At 42.6% G+C, this 16,243-nt stretch overlaps 1 protein-coding gene and 2 non-coding genes across 3 annotated transcripts in view; all 3 read left to right on the top strand.

Moving 5' to 3' along the window:
* Nucleotides 1-16,243, top strand: part of TEX14 (testis expressed 14, intercellular bridge forming factor) — a 304,889-nt gene that overhangs the window by 250,120 nt on the left and 38,526 nt on the right. The window lies entirely within an intron of this gene.
* Nucleotides 2,019-2,228, top strand: LOC142292786 (small nucleolar RNA U3). The gene has a single exon (XR_012750819.1). It is a non-coding gene; the product is annotated as a small nucleolar RNA U3 (small nucleolar RNA).
* Nucleotides 8,239-8,453, top strand: LOC142292781 (small nucleolar RNA U3). The gene has a single exon (XR_012750814.1). It is a non-coding gene; the product is annotated as a small nucleolar RNA U3 (small nucleolar RNA).

A 16,243-nucleotide genomic window follows, 5' to 3' on the forward strand; every position in this document is an offset into this window, starting at 1 on the left:
GGGACAAGTATCGGAGTGATTATTTGTCCGCAAGTGAAATCTGTACCCTTAGGCTGGACTCAGATGAGCATATGGCATCAGATGCGATATGCTAATGACCCCCCCTCAGGCTCTGCTGCGAGCGTGAACCGAGTGTCATGCGACTGTGACCCGATCCTGCAATCAGGTCACAGCTGTGAAGCTGAGGACGGGCGCTGCGGAGGAGAGGGAGGTGTTAGTCCCCCATCTCCTCCATTGTCAGCCTGTGTGTATATCGCACTGCACTGGGATAACATCAGAGTGCAGTCCAATGTATCTCTCGCACCCATTCACTTGAATGGGTTCGAGGGATATGGCTCTAGCAGAAAATCGCAGCATGCTGCCGCTTTTCTCACACACAGAATCTGGATGCGAGAAAGCTGACCAACTGCTCTCCCTCATTGACTAACATTGGTCAGAGTGCAATGCGAGATTTTCTCTCTTTGCACTCGTCCGATTATCACGTTCGTGTGAGCGTACCCTTAGGTGGCGTTCTGGACATAGCATATCTTCACTGTGTTCTCCTGCGCAGGAGACTCAGGCGTTCCACAGGAAAAATTCATATGCTGCGGATCGGAAACCGCACCGCAGGTCAGTTTAGGCAGGGTTAAATGGAAGCGCAGTGGGCAGGAGATGTCTAGAAATCCTGTCCACTGTGCTTGTACTGTACAACGCAGCATTTTGCACTCAGCAAAAACATGCCACATCCAAAATGCTGCTAACACTGATCGTGGGCACAGGCCAAATATTTTGGGTACAAATAATGTATTGAATATTATTTTGGGATGGAATTTAAATAAAAACATTATTTGGAGATCCAGGTTCATGGTGTTTACCATGTGGTATAAATGACTTGATAACCTACCTCTCTGGGTTGATATGATTATAGCAAATATGGATGTGTTTTTGTTGTATTTTATAGGTTTTAATTGTTTTTTATTACCAATTTAATAATGTTACTATTCTACTGCGACGGCACCAAAAAGCACACTGTGGCCTCAATGTTTTTCAGGTGGGCTTTTAGTTCCCCCTCTTTAGGCTATGCTCAGTATGTTCCAGTAGATGTGAGTGTCACTATGGGGTGGCTAGCTGCCATGCCAATTGATTTGTATACCACAAGCTCTTCCAAGAAAGTCCACTCCTTCTGTAACACCAGATTATTTCTGAGGTCAGCATTAACGGTAAAGTCAGATTAGCGTATGGCATCAGATGTGATATGCCAATGACCCTCGGCTCAGGCGCTGCTGCGAGTGTGGTCCGAGTGTCATGTGACTGTGACCCCATCCTGAGATCGCATGACAGCTGCAGAGGAGAGGTAGGGGTTAATTTCCCCACCTCCTCCATTGTCAGCTTGTATTGTATATCGCACTGCACTCAGATGTCATCCGAGTGCAGTCTAATGGTTCACTCGCACCCATAGACTTGTATGGGTGCGAGGGATCTGAGCCTCGCAGATGATCGCAGCATGCTGCCATGTTTTCTTCAGTCTGACTAGGGTTTAGGAAAAACTTACAGATGTGTGCTGCACTATTGTCTCAAATGGAGCGGAGTGCAATGCGAGCTTTTCTCTCATTGTAATCATGCGAGTCATATGCCAGTGGGATTCCGCCCTAACTCTACCATCTGGGGTGATCAATGCCAAACCTGGCTGTGGGGTACAGAGGTGTATGTACAAAGTGGGAGCACAGCTCCTGACCCTGCAAAATAACAAAAGTAGGATTCACCACAAATATTGTATATATTCAGAGTAATCAAGAAACCTTTGTGTTCATTCACACACATGACAAGTGAGCATTGATAGGTGGGGGGAGCTACAGGTTCAAGGGTTTCCTATTGGCTGGGTGAAGTGACATATGCAGACCTGGAGCTGGAGGATTCTACAGTCATTATAGCAGTATAGAAGCTTCTATAGGGTTCTCATCTGTGTCAGGTGTGAAGGTCTCCATAATGTAGCACGCAGGGTCCTATCACCCGGGGGTCATCACGGCAAGGTAGACGTTAAGACTATACTTTCAGGGATCATTTCTATAGTGTGTACCTTGAGAAATGTGCTCTGAAGTGTCCAAACTCCCCAACCACGAGGAGGAGCTGCAGTGATCTCTCCTGAGCGTGAAGTGAGCTCTCAGTTCTGCTTCATTGCAGGGGCTGATTGCTGGTGATGAGCGCTCTCCTTCTCTGTTACATGGAGGGGAGATCACAAGCTGAGGGGTTGCTTCATTTTCAGTATAAATTTAATGGAAGATTCAGTTAAATGCTGTCCTATTGTTTGGTTAAGTTAACATGATTTGTAGTGATTCAAGTAGTCTGAGATCAGTTTTTCAGTGAATTTGTTAGAACTGACAAAATGAAGGAATTCAGTCTTCTGAAATGACGAAACATGCCTTTCTGCTTTACATTAGCCCCATCTGTAAAATGGTCTTTTATGTTCTTAGCATGTTAGAAGGTTTGAGAATGTAGCAACAATTTCTTATTTTATTTAAGGAAATGTACAAAACGTATTTTTTAAAGATCTATTCAGTTTTGATGTGACCTTGGGGGACCTATATATTGAAAACCCCCTCAAACTGACAACATTTTAAAAACAGTGGTCTTCGTCAGAATCAAAACTACTGTCAGGTAGCTTATTAACCCTTCCCGTGCTTTTCTGGAATTATTGCAAAGTGACGGGAAAGAAAAATGTTAGTTTTACCATCTAAATATTACAAACTTCTGAACAGGCCCCTATAGCTGGCAGGCTCTAAAGCCATAATTTCACATCAGGACCACACAATCGTGATCTCAGGGTGCAGATGAGGTTAAAGAGGGAACCCCCACAATCTGTTAACCATCTAGATGCTGTAGTTACTATTGTCAGCAGCATCTAAAAGGGTTAAACAGCTGTGGTCAGTGTCAACACCAATTGTGTCTGATGCATCAGGTTTTCAGCCATAGTGTACAGCTGCTGCATTTTCACCCTTGGGGGATACTATTTACTTATATCTCAGCTCAGTAAAAAAAATGTTGGTGTCACTAAGGGATTAATCAGCCATCGTGTGCCTCTAACAGCCGCTGGTGAATCGGAGATCCCACTGTGGCTGTTAACCTGTTAAATCCCACTGTCAGTCTCTGACAGCGGGATTTAACATGCACTGGCAGGTGGCGCGTCATTCCTTAAGCAGGCTTTACACGCTACGATTTCGCTACAGCCATCTCGTTGGGGGTCACGGATTTGGTGACGCACATCCGGCCGCTGTAGCGATGTCGTAGCGTGTGACTCCTAGGAGCGATTTTGGATCGTTGCAAAAACGTCCAAAATCGCTCCTCGTTGACATGGGGGTCTGCTGCCAGTTATCTCTGCTGTCGCAGGGGCGAAGTTGTTCCTCGTTCCTGCGGCAGTGCACATCGCTAGATGTGATGCCGCAGGAACGAGGATCATCTCCTTACCTGCCTCCGGCCACAATGCGGAAGGAAGGAGGTGGGCGGGATTTTACGTCCCGCTCATCTCCGCCCCTCCGCTTTCATTGGGCGGCCGCTTAGTGACGTCGCTGTGACGCCAAACGGACCGCCCACTTAGAAAGGAGGCGGTACGCCGGTCACAGCGACGTCGCTATGTAGGTAAGTATGTGTGATGGGGGTGCCAGATTTTGTGCGCGATGGGCAGCGATATGCCTGTTTCGCACAAACAATGGGGGTGGGTCGCATGCTAGCAATATCGGGCCTGATATCACAGCATGTAAAGCCACCCTTACTCTTACCCGCATCCTATCAGTTGGTGTCTGTCATTATGATCCTACAATGTAAGCTGACTGTGAGCCGGCATTCATAGGAGATCATAATTTTAGCCATACAGAGCAGTGCTGATGTACTACTATGTATAACACAAGTGATTAGATGATTGCAGCTTCAAGTCCCCTAATGAGACTGGTAAATACAGTTAAAAGTTAAAAAAATAAGTAAGTATAAAAATAAAGAATAATACAAAAGTTAAAATCATCCCGCTTTTGCCCCATTAAAAATAAAACAATTTAAAAAAAAAAAAAAATACACATTTCATATCACCATGTTCAGAAATGTCCGTTCTATCAAAATATAAAATGTGAAGGGAAAACGATCTCTTTAAAGAATGGAGGGAAAAAGGGATTGGAACTCTAAAAAACCTGATGCATGATACAGAACGGAGGTGGATGACGTGTGAGGAGTTGAGAGCAAAGTATGACTTGTGCCCATTCCAGACTCTCCAGTCTGAACAGGTGAAACAAGGGATAATGAAGAAACTATACAACAGAAATAACGAATATGAGGCAAATCAGATGGATGCGATCATATTAACCTTCGTCAGGCTGCATAATTTTGCCCAAATTTCTCGACCCCTTATCTCGGAAGGGGGTGGAGATATTTTATTGAATTTTGGCCAATATATTCTGGACCAAAACTACAGAGATGTCACGAAATTCCAGCCCTCTACGGCTTTTCGAAATTTTTTTTTTAAAATGGAATAGTTACAATTGTACCTATTCAGCCGGACGAGGGTTAAGGGACATCCATGCCACAAATATATCAAGTCTTTATGGAAATATGAGGGAAGTGTTAGTCCCTAACATATCAGGAAGAATGTTAGAAGGGTGGGCAAGGCAGTTGGGAGATCAAGAGGGGGAGGAGAAGATTTTGAATGGTTGGATGGTGATGAGAAAGAAGATTGTGAATGAGAACTTAAGAGATACCCAATTCAGGATCATACATAGAGCTATCTCTGGATTTAATATACTGAATGCAAGACATCCAGATAAGATGATGAGTTGTCCAAATTGTGGTACGGAAAAAACAGATCTATATCATGAGATATGGCAGTGCGAGAGGATTGAAAGATTTTGGAAACAAGTGCAAGGGGTAGTGAGGAAAATCTGGAATAGAAATGTAGAGTTGGATCCAATGGTCTGGTTATTTCACTATCAGCATCGAGAGGAGGGAGAGAAAGGGGGAGACAAGTTACCGAATCTTTCCATGATATAGCAATGATACGTAAAAGGGCTATTCTTCAGAAGTGGCTGGTGAAGGAAATACCAACAAAAGAAGAACTTGTTAATCAATTGAATAAAACGCTCATGTTGGAGAAGGTGATGGTGGAGAGGTGCAAAGAAAGGATGACAGCAACATTTTTCAGTAAATGGAGAAAGTTCATAAGCGTTATATGTTCTAGAGAAGAAACAATACAAATAATGTCCACATTTGTGTCTACGGAATGGTACATGAAGGAAGACCTGTCAGGGTCGCTGTGCGAGCTGAAAGTATAGTTAGCCAAATTCTGGGTTGTGTCGCATGGAGAAGGGAGGGGGGGATGGGAGGGATAGTGTTTACAAGTAATGTTTGTAACAAGTTATCAAGGAATGCTGAAGGGGGGTAGCGGAGAGTGAACAATGGAAATATACACTGACGAAGAAGGGGGAGGAGCAAATTTGATGACCGTGACAAATATTTGGTTGATAAATTGTAGAGACTATGTTATTTGCTATTTTGATTTGTTGACTTTTATTTTCTTCATTCTGTACCCTATTTTACCATTACAAGAAAAGAAATAAAAATTTGGTTTAAAAAAAAAAATAAAAAAAAAATATATATATAAAATGTATTAATCTGATCCGCAAATGGCGTAATGAGAAAGAAATGAAAACGTCTTATGTTTTCTGGTTGCCGCAACATTGCAATAAAATGCAGTAAGAGGCGATGAAAACATCACATCTACCCCAAAATGGTATCAGTAAAAACGTCAGCTCCGGGCACAAAACATAAGCCGCACACAGCCCCACATCCTGAAACATGAGAGCGTTACCGGTCACCGAAAATGGGGACACAACAACATTTGTTTTTACAAGTTTACAATTATTTTTCCATTACGTAAATAAGAAACAAGCTATACCTGTTTGGTATCTCCATACTCATCCGGACCTGGGGAATCACACTGCCAGGTCAATGTTACCATATAGTGAACATGGTCAATTAAAAAAAAACAAACAAAAACACTTTTGGAATGAAACTTTTTTTTTTATATTTCAATACACTTGGAATTTTTCTTCCCATTTTCCAGTACGCTATATGGTAAAATGAATGAAGCCATTCAATAGTGCAACTCGTCTCGCAAAAAACAAGACCTCATATGGATATATTGTCTGAAAAATAAAAACAAAGCTGGGGGAGAAAAAACTAAAATGAAAAAAAACAACAAATAGGTCCGGCTCAAATGTCAAGTACATGTGACATCAAAAATTCACAAGAAAACCGCTATAGTCGCGTATGCTGGATTTATTGCTACTACTATATGTGAAAAAAGCGGAAAATCGCCCTGGGGTGAAGGGGTTAAAGCCTCTTTCAAACCAGTGGCCTAGTCTTATCAGTGGACCTGAGATCAGCCTGGGATGAAGATGCTTCATGTCTTCCCTCGTCTTCCTGGTGTCATAAGGCTGAAAATAAGAATAAGAAGTGGTAGAATCAAACGGAGCCATCAAATGAAACATTTATTATCACGTTCTCCAGGGTGAGCGGCACTTTTACTCTCACAGTTGTGCGGTTTTAGGCTATGTGCGCACTTTGGTTTTTTACCTGCTTTTTCAACTGCAGCGTTTTCATGCCATAATGCTTGCGTTATGCTTTTCAAGCAAAGTCTATGGGACATTGAGCTTTCTTGTGCGCACTTTGCTGTTCAAAACGCTGCGTTTAATTTGCATACATTTGGGCAACAATTCAGCGTTTTTAAAGAAGCAACATGTCAATTGTTTTTGCCGTTTTGGCTGTGTTTCCCATCCATTCAATTTAATACAAAACTGCAGCGTTTCTGAAAGCACCGGAAAAGCACTAAAAACTCATGAAAACCACAAGGTGCGCATAGGCTACTTTCTTTGCGTTTTACATGCATTTTTAAAGCCAAAAGCATTGTCCTTTCTGCCAGAGGATGCTTTTTAACTGCAACTACCTCGACGCAAAGTGCGCACATAGCCTTATAGTGAATGTTTCTGCTATAAAATGAAATAACTATATAACACATCATATCATTACCACATGGCAGCTGCCACTGCTGTTCTCAGCCACATCGGGACCGCTGTCACTGGCCTTACCCTTAGTGAGGGACTAGTCATACTGTGAGGGGGCTGTGTCTCCAGTGTTATTGTGTGGAAGGGGAAGAGGCAAGTAGGGGCCGCCATTTATTAATGCGTTTCGGGCATTTAGTCTGAACCATGTGAACCACATGTGAGAAAGCAAGAGTTCAATTTTCTAGTAACAATTCCACCTGCAAAAACATTTCCCTGCCTGTTTAAAAACATGTTTTACCTCACGGAAAGAATCAGCTCTGATCCTATGCTGTCCTGCCAGTATGCTCTCCCTGTACGGTCAGACACAGCCATTACACAGTACACAGCAGGGGCACATTATATGATTATCTCAGCACAGGAACATTAACACATCCAATTGTGGAAATTATTATTACTCCAAGATCATTTGATTAAAATGAACTTTGTTAGTGGGAAAAAGGACTTTTTTCATGCTTTTTTCCTTGCTTATTTTAACCGATAAAAAGCATGGAAAATGCACCCCAGCAAAGCCTATGAGAATTGTGACTTGCTGTGTCCATGTTGCTTCTTTTTTCCTTGCTGTTTTTGTTGCTGAAAAAAGAAGCGACATGTCAATTGTTTCTGCTTTTTTTTTCCTGCTTTTTTCCCCCTATCTCAATACATAAGAAGAATCATGAAAAGAAGCACAAAAAAAGCAGCTTTTTTGTGCTAAAAAAAAAGCTATGTGTTATATTTTCATCGATCCTTTATGGATGCAGCAGTCCTGATACTTATTTTAACTGGGAAGAAGGAAGATGATTCAGTTTTTTGTTTTTTTAATAGAAGTTTATTAGATTTTTTTTTTTTTTTAAATATATTGCGCTGCGGATTGTGAATCATCTCATCTGTTCATGTCACAAGAGAGATCTTCTGATTGTGTGGGAGGAGCTACAGGCTCAGGATGTATCCCATTGGTTGGGTGAAGTGACATATGCAGATTAGAAACAGACTTCTGGGAGATGGAGGATTCTAGAGCCGTTATACAAGTATAGAAGCTTCTGGTCACAGCACAGACCTGTGTGTATAATCATTCACAATGTGTCAGGATCTACAGGGTCATCATGTGTCAGGTGTAAATGTCTCCATAATGTTACACGCAGGGTCCTATCACCCGGGGGGTCATCACAGGAAGGAAGAGGTTAAGACTATACTTTCAGGGATCATTTCTATAGTGTGTAACTTGAGAAATGTGCTCTGAAGTGTCCAAACTCCCCAACCACGAGGAGGAGCTGCAGTGATCTCTCCTGAGCGTGAAGTGAGCTCTCAGTTCTGCTTCATTGCAGGGGCTGATTGCTGGTGATGAGCGCTCTCCTTCTCTGTTACAGAGGGGGGAGGGGAGATCACAAGCTGAGTGGTTGGATAATTTTGTTGTGCTTAAAAGTAGATCTTATATTCACAAAAATGTTTATACATAATTGATTATATCTACAGTCAGGGCCAGAAATATTTGGACAGTGACACAAGTTTTGTTATGTTAGCTGTTTACAAAAACATGTTCAGAAATACAATTATATATATAATATGGGCTGAAAGTGCACACTCCCAGCTGCAATATGAGAGTTTTCACATCCAAATCGGAGAAAGGGTTTAGGAATCAAAGCTCTGTAATGCATAGCCTCCTCTTTTTCAAGGGACCAAAAGTAATTGGACAAGGGACTCTAAGGGCTGCAATTAACTCTGAAGGCGTCTCCCTCGTTAACCTGTAATCAATGAAGTAGTTAAAAGGTCTGGGGTTGATTACAGGTGTGTGGTTTTTCATTTGGAAGCTGTTGCTGTGACCAGACAACATGCGGTCTAAGGAACTCTCAATTGAGGTGAAGCAGAACATCCTGAGGCTGAAAAAAAAGAAAAAAATCCATCAGAGAGATAGCAGACATGCTTGGAGTAGCAAAATCAACAGTCGGGTTCATTCTGAGAAAAAAGGAATTGACTGGTGAGCTTGGGAACGCAAAAAGGCCTGGGCGTCCACGGATGACAACAGTGGTGGATGATCGCCGCATACTTTCTTTGGTGAAGAAGAACCCGTTCACAACATCAACTGAAGTCCAGAACACTCTCAGTGAAGTAGGTGTATCTGTCTCTAAGTCAACAGTAAAGAGAAGACTCCATGAAAGTAAATACAAAGGGTTCACATCTAGATGCAAACCATTCATCAATTCCAAAAATAGACAGGCCAGAGTTAAATTTGCTGAAAAACACCTCATGAAGCCAGCTCAGTTCTGGAAAAGTATTCTATGGACAGATGAGACAAAGATCAACCTGTACCAGAATGATGGGAAGAAAAAAGTTTGGAGAAGAAAGGGAACGGCACATGATCCAAGTCACACCACATCCTCTGTAAAACATGGTGGAGGCAACGTGATGGCATCGGCATGCATGGCTTTCAATGGCACTGGGTCACTTGTGTTTATTGATGACATAACAGCAGACAAGAGTAGCCGGATGAATTCTGAAGTGTACCGGGATATACTTTCAGCCCAGATTCAGCCAAATGCCGCAAAGTTGATCGGACGGCGCTTCATAGTACAGATGGACAATGACCCCAAGCATACAGCCAAAGCTACCCAGGAGTTCATTAGTGCAAAAAAGTGGAACATTCTGCAATGGCCAAGTCAATCACCAGATCTTAACCCAATTGAGCATGCATTTCACTTGCTCAAACCCAGACTTAAGACAGAAAGACCCACAAACAAGCAAGACCTGAAGGCTGCGGCTGTAAAGGCCTGGCAAAGCATTAAGAAGGAGGAAACCCAGCGTTTGGTGATGTCCATGGGTTCCAGACTTAAGGCAGTGATTGCCTCCAAAGGATTCGCAACAAAATATTGAAAATAAAAATATTTTGTTTGGGTTTGGTTTATTTGTCCAATTACTTTTGACCTCCTAAAATGTGGAGTGTTTGTAAAGAAATGTGTACAATTCCTACAATTTCTATCAGATATTTTTGTTCAAACCTTCAAATTAAACGTTACAATCTGCACTTGAATTCTGTTGTAGAGGTTTCATTTCAAATCCAATGTGGTGGCATGCAGAGCCCAACTCGCGAAAATTGTGTCACTGTCCAAATATTTCTGGACCTAACTGTATAATATAAATATGGGTAAAAAATGAAATGTTAAAATATTTCAATTCTATAGTCAAGTGTTTGTTTTTTTTTTCTGCTCATCTCACATCTTTCTCTAGATCAGGTAGCATAAATGAATTTTGAGCTTTGTAAAAAATATTTTTGGAGAAAGGAGGTGCTGCTTGGAAAAAGCATCATTGGCCAGGGCCACCCTAGTAGATTGATACATTATATACACCGGGTACGGTGCGATTGTTAGGGTACTTTCACACTTGCGTTGTTTTCCTTCCGTCACAATCCGCCCTTTTGGAAAACAGCGGAATCCGTTAACGGGCAGAAGGAACACAGCATGTAAACGTTTTTTTGAGCAGCGGAATCCTTAGGTTTTCACTGCGCATGCTCTCTCTGGCTCCCTGCACCCGTAACCAAGGTAAATATCGGGTAACCAAGCAAAGTGCTTTGCATAGTTACCCGATATTTACCCTGTAAGTATCAGCAATAATAGAGGAGATAATACATAACTTTTAATTATACTTTCTATAAAAAGTTGCGTAGTGTTGCAACCATAAAAACATTGAGCAAACAAAAGAAAACACTATTCATGTCCGAAAGGACCACAACAAAAACAATGTTGGAACCACCACACGATTAGGAGATGGTAACAGTCGGCAAAATATCCAATTTATCAGACGAATACCAAAAGGTTCAACAACACGTCAGTACCCAAGGTTCATGGACACTGTGAGATAAACTGCTTTGATCCGGGTGAAAGGTACAAAGAATGCAGGTTGGTGATCACTTATTGATCAGTAGAACCAGACCAGTGGAAACCGCACCGATCAGAAGAATATGGAACGTTTATCCCTGACAGGGCACTTTTATCCCCATTATACAATACAGCGGCAGGTGGGATGTGTGACCGCAGCTCAATTCGTCCTCTTTGGGGCAGTCAGATAAAAACAAGTGCAGCGGTCGCAGCCACTGAGGGAATGAATGGATCAGGGGTCGAGTCAGACATGAGCTCCAGTGTAATGGGGAATAAAAGTTGCACATTTTGCAGATCAGTGCAGGTTCCAGTAATAAGAGCCCACTGATGAATGAGTGATCACTTATCCTTAGGCCATGTTCAGTATTTGGTCAGTATCTTACATCAGTATTTGTAGCCAATATCAGGAGTGGGTGAAAAATGCAGAAGTGGTGCTCATGTTTCTATTCTACTTTTCCTCTGATTTTACCGTTCCTGGTTTGGGCTTCAAATACTAAGGTAAAAAACTCTCTAAATACTTAACACGTGCATGTGGCCTTAGAAAAGGTCATTACTTGTTTTCACCGGACAAACTCTGTAAGTGCATATTTGCTGCACTGTAATAGTCACAGGACAAGAAGGGTTTAACGTTCAAATATTTAATCTCTATTGGAAATAAAGAATTTTCCCCATATTGATAGACAAAATGGGACTGCCATACACAACACAATCCACTATACTAAAACCAATAATACCACATACAGGAGAGAAATACCGCCACACCGTGACCAGACCACATATTACCACCACATAGTGACCGAATACAACCTACAACCACATACAAGAGAGAAATACCGCCACACCGTGACCAACACATAGTGATCAAACACAACCACATACAAGAGAGTAGTACCACCACACCATAATTAGACCACATAGTAACCAAATATTACCACATACAAGGGAGAAATGCCATGACACTATGACCAGACTACATAATGACCAAATATTACTACATAAAAGAGACAAATACCACCAAACTGTGACCAGACCACATATTACTTCTACACAGTGAGGAATAATACTACAATAAATGATCATGAATAAAAACCACAATACTAATAACACTCATATTACCATAAATGCCATTATACACAGGAGTTCTGTATATATTGTCATTGTACAGGTTTTACAGTGATCACCAATCACTTTATGAACAGATCTCTATATAGGCAATACAATGATCACACAGGAGCTCTGTATATAGTGTATAGTGTGTATTTTTACATGTAATACACTGACTTACCAGTAACGTCTCTAGTTGAAGTTATTCATCTCCACATTTCCTCTTCATCCGCTGCTGACCGCAATCACTCTGCAGAAAATAACACACAGTCACCTGTAGCTGATCACTCCCAGAGCACATTACTCACTTTTCCCCCAATTTCTACACCACGTCAGACTTTTGTTACCCCCATGGAAGACAGTCTCTCAAAATTAACCTATATTTCATCACTAATAATGTCCCCTAATTTGCTCCTACAGTTATTATGCTTCACTTGTCACCATAAACCAATAATATATGTCCCTCATCCTGGCCCCTTTTATTTAATAATACTGGGGGAACAAGGGGAATCAGAAGGGGCTGTTAATTGCTTCCTGCACAAAATATCCCCCCACACACTGCTCCTCTCCAAAATAGGGCCACAAAGTGCCCCTTTCCATAGTGTACCCCCAAAACTTGCCTTTTCTATAATATCTCTCTGCATAAATTCCCCCTGCTCCTCATTATACTATGCTGCCTTTCACAATTCCCTTCTTAATTGCTTCATAATGATCCTCATTTCCCCATAAAGCCCCCACTGCCCCATAATGTCCCTTGTAAAGTAATACCGCTCCTCCCCCACCAAGGCCCCCTCATCTCAAGTTACTGTATATACTCAAGTATAAGCCGACCCGAGTATAAGCCGAGGTCCCTAATTTAACCACAAAAAACTGGTAACTTATTGGCTCGAGTATAAGCCTAGGTTGGGAAAAGCAGCAGCTACAGGTAAATTTCAAAAATAAAAATAAACCCCAATAAAATGTAATGAGACCTATAGCAACGGGCCCCAGCCATGTGCCCTGTAGCAATGTGGCCCATCCTTTAGTAATGTCCTCATTCCAGTCTCCTATTATGCCGTTGTTTACACAAAAATTATTCTCACCTGTCCTCCGTTCCTGCGGTGTCCTTACCTTACCAGTCCGCAGGCTCATAGACCCCTCCATGATCTCTTCTGGTGGACAGAAACGCCACCGCAAGATGCCATCATGGCTTTACTGCAGTTGAATGCTTTACGGCGCCACAAAGCATTTAACTGCAGTAATGCCCTGATGGCAGACTGCAGCGGCGGCTCCGTGCATCGGACGGGATCACCGAGGTGTCTATGTGCCTTGTGGTCCGCAAGAAGCAAGTAGGGACACAGCAGAAACGGAGGACAGGGGAGAATATATATATAATTTTTTTTTGTCTGGGAGTTTCACTCGAGTATAAGCTGATGGGGGAGTTTTCAGCATAAAAAAGGGCTGAAAAACTCGGCTTATACAAGAGTGTTCTAAATGTCATCTTTGCTGAGCGCTTACCTCTTCTCTGTAGCCGTGCGCGTCCTCTTCTCTGCTGCCCTGCGCGTCCTCTTCTCTGCTGCCCCGACGGCAGTGTGATGATAGCAGCTGCATGTCAGTGCGGTGCGGGCTGAGGAGCTCCTCCACCTCACTCCTGCCGCCGGCCGCACTGTTTAAATGTACGCACGTCTACGGATATGTACAGGCCTTGGACCTCTGCAGTGCAGTGCTAGGACCTTTGGTGAGTCACATGCAACCGCGGAAACTGCAGCGATAGTACAGAACTTGTGCTATCGCTTCAGTTTGTGATTCAAAGACTGGGAGCCCCTCAGAGCATAGTGGCCCTGTGTGCACATAATGCCGGCACTGAGAAACAGCAGCCCCACACTATATAAGGCACAGGGGCCCACTGAGGGCCTGGGGCCTACCGGGGGATTGCCCCATGCCCCGGTGCACCAGTCCGACCCTGAGTATGGACCCTTAAGGGGGCTTTACACGGTAGCGATATTGCTAGCAATTTCTAGCGATAGCGAGCGTGTAAGTACCCGCCCCCGTCGCGCATGCGATTGTTTGTGATCACTGCCGTAGCGAACATTATCGCTACGCAGCGTCACACATACTTACCTGGTCGGCGTCGTCGCTGTGACTGCCGAACAATCCCTCCTTCAAGGGGGAGGGACGTTTGGCATCACAGCGACGTCACCGCAACGTCACTAAGCGGCCGGCCAATCAAAGCAGAGGGGCGGAGATGAGCAGGACGTAACATCCCGCCCACCTCCTTTCTTCCTCATTGGGGCCGGCGGCAGGTAAGGAGACGTTCCTCGCTCATGCGGTGTCACACATAGCGATGTGTGCTGCCGCATGAGCGATGAACCACAACGCTAAACAACCCTTACCGATTTTTGTCTTTGGGACGACCTCTCCATGGTGAACGATTTTCACCATTTTTGAGGTCGCCTAAGGTCGCTGGTAAGTATTACACGCTGCAATATCGTTAATGACGCCGGATGTGCTTCACTAACAACTTGACCCCGGCGACCAAACATTAACGATATCGTAGCGTGTAAAGCCCCCTTTACTCAGAATAAAACACAGAAGTTTATGCATACATAAGTGCTGCCGTGGAGAGAGAGAAAATATAAAAATGTAGAATATGGGGTTTCAACATTAATGGACTGATAATGATACTGATACTGATTTGTGCTTACATGTGCTGCATGGTGATGAAGAATGGTGCTTTCTTCAGCAGAACAACATGAGGACAGACGCCCAGCAGACACTCTCCATTCAGGCAACACCGAGCGGGACACCCTTTGCTGAATATGGGGAGATGATCACCATGCAGCACACATAAGCACAAATCAGTATCATTATCAGTACATCAATGCTGCACCCCACATATAGTTTTATATTTTCAATACCTCCACAACAGCACTTATGCATAAACTGTTACGGTTTAGTCTGCGTCATTTAGTGTATTGCAGTCAATGAATGTACTCCCACCTTTCTCCTTTTTATAAGGACACCAAATTTCATTGATTAATTAATTAATTAATTAATTCATTAATTTATTTAGTTATAGAGTACATTCCTTCTAGACTGTTTTCTCTTATGTATATCATTTATTGCTGTCATTCTCAAAACTTTGGCACCAATCACAGTTAACTTTCTAGGGAAATTGTAGGTAATTTGGTTTTTGACCAGTACCTTAGTATTGGTCACCATCTAGTGGTTACTTATAGGATGCGCGGTAGTTAAACTTTTAGTGCTTAGTACTCTGCATGTGAGTTTCTAGTCCTGTAAAGATAATCACAGTGTAATAAAGCCATTAGTTTATGTAAACAGTTGCACACACACTGATAAGAGAAGCACAGTTGCTTCTTTTTTTAACTCTTGCAGCATGCTGTCCTCAGCTTATATAGGAAAAACCTGGTATCAGATTCCCTTTAAGACCTGTAAATTTTTGCTGTATATATATTAAAAAAAACCGCAAATCGCAGATAAGTTTCACTAAAGTAGGGTGGCACGGTGGCTCAATGGTTAGCACTGCAGTCTTGCAGCGCTGGGGTCCTGGGTTCAAATCCCACCAAGGACACCATCTGCAAGGAGTTTGTATGTTCTCCATGTGTTTGCGTGGGTTTCCTCCGGGTACTCCGGTTTCTTCCCACAATCTAAAGACATACAGATAGGGATTCTAGATTGTGAGCCCCAACGGGGACAGTGTTCCTGATGTATGTAAAGCGCTGTGGAATTAATAGCGCTATATAAATGAATAAAAAATTATAAAATTATAATTATAAAGTAGTGGTTGCATGCAACCTGTATTGATGTCTGTAGCAAATGAGCGATTTGCGAACACCGACAAAAAAATCCAACTCGTTTGTAGACATACGAATTTGTGTCAGTGCGCAGGTTACATATCTTGACTATGGGAATTCATTAGATGCGATGTCGCAATGTGATGGTGCAATCTCAGACATATGTCAGACTTATGGCTCATTCACACAGCAGTATTTTTGACATATGAGCAAAGAGAATCGAGTGTCATTAGTGATTTTTATCAGATTTTCATCAGTTTCTTCAGACTCATCAGTTTTTGAGAAAAAAAAAAGTGTCCCCACCTTCTCCTATCAGTCAGTGAATAATGCACAGCACACGGATGCTGTCCGATTTTTTTTCTGCAGACCCATAGACTTTTCTTACTAGGTTTTATCAGACATTCAGATCAATATCGAGCAC

This window comes from Anomaloglossus baeobatrachus, chromosome 2 (assembly GCF_048569485.1).
Source record: "Anomaloglossus baeobatrachus isolate aAnoBae1 chromosome 2, aAnoBae1.hap1, whole genome shotgun sequence".
Classification (NCBI taxonomy): Eukaryota; Metazoa; Chordata; class Amphibia; order Anura; family Aromobatidae; genus Anomaloglossus; species Anomaloglossus baeobatrachus.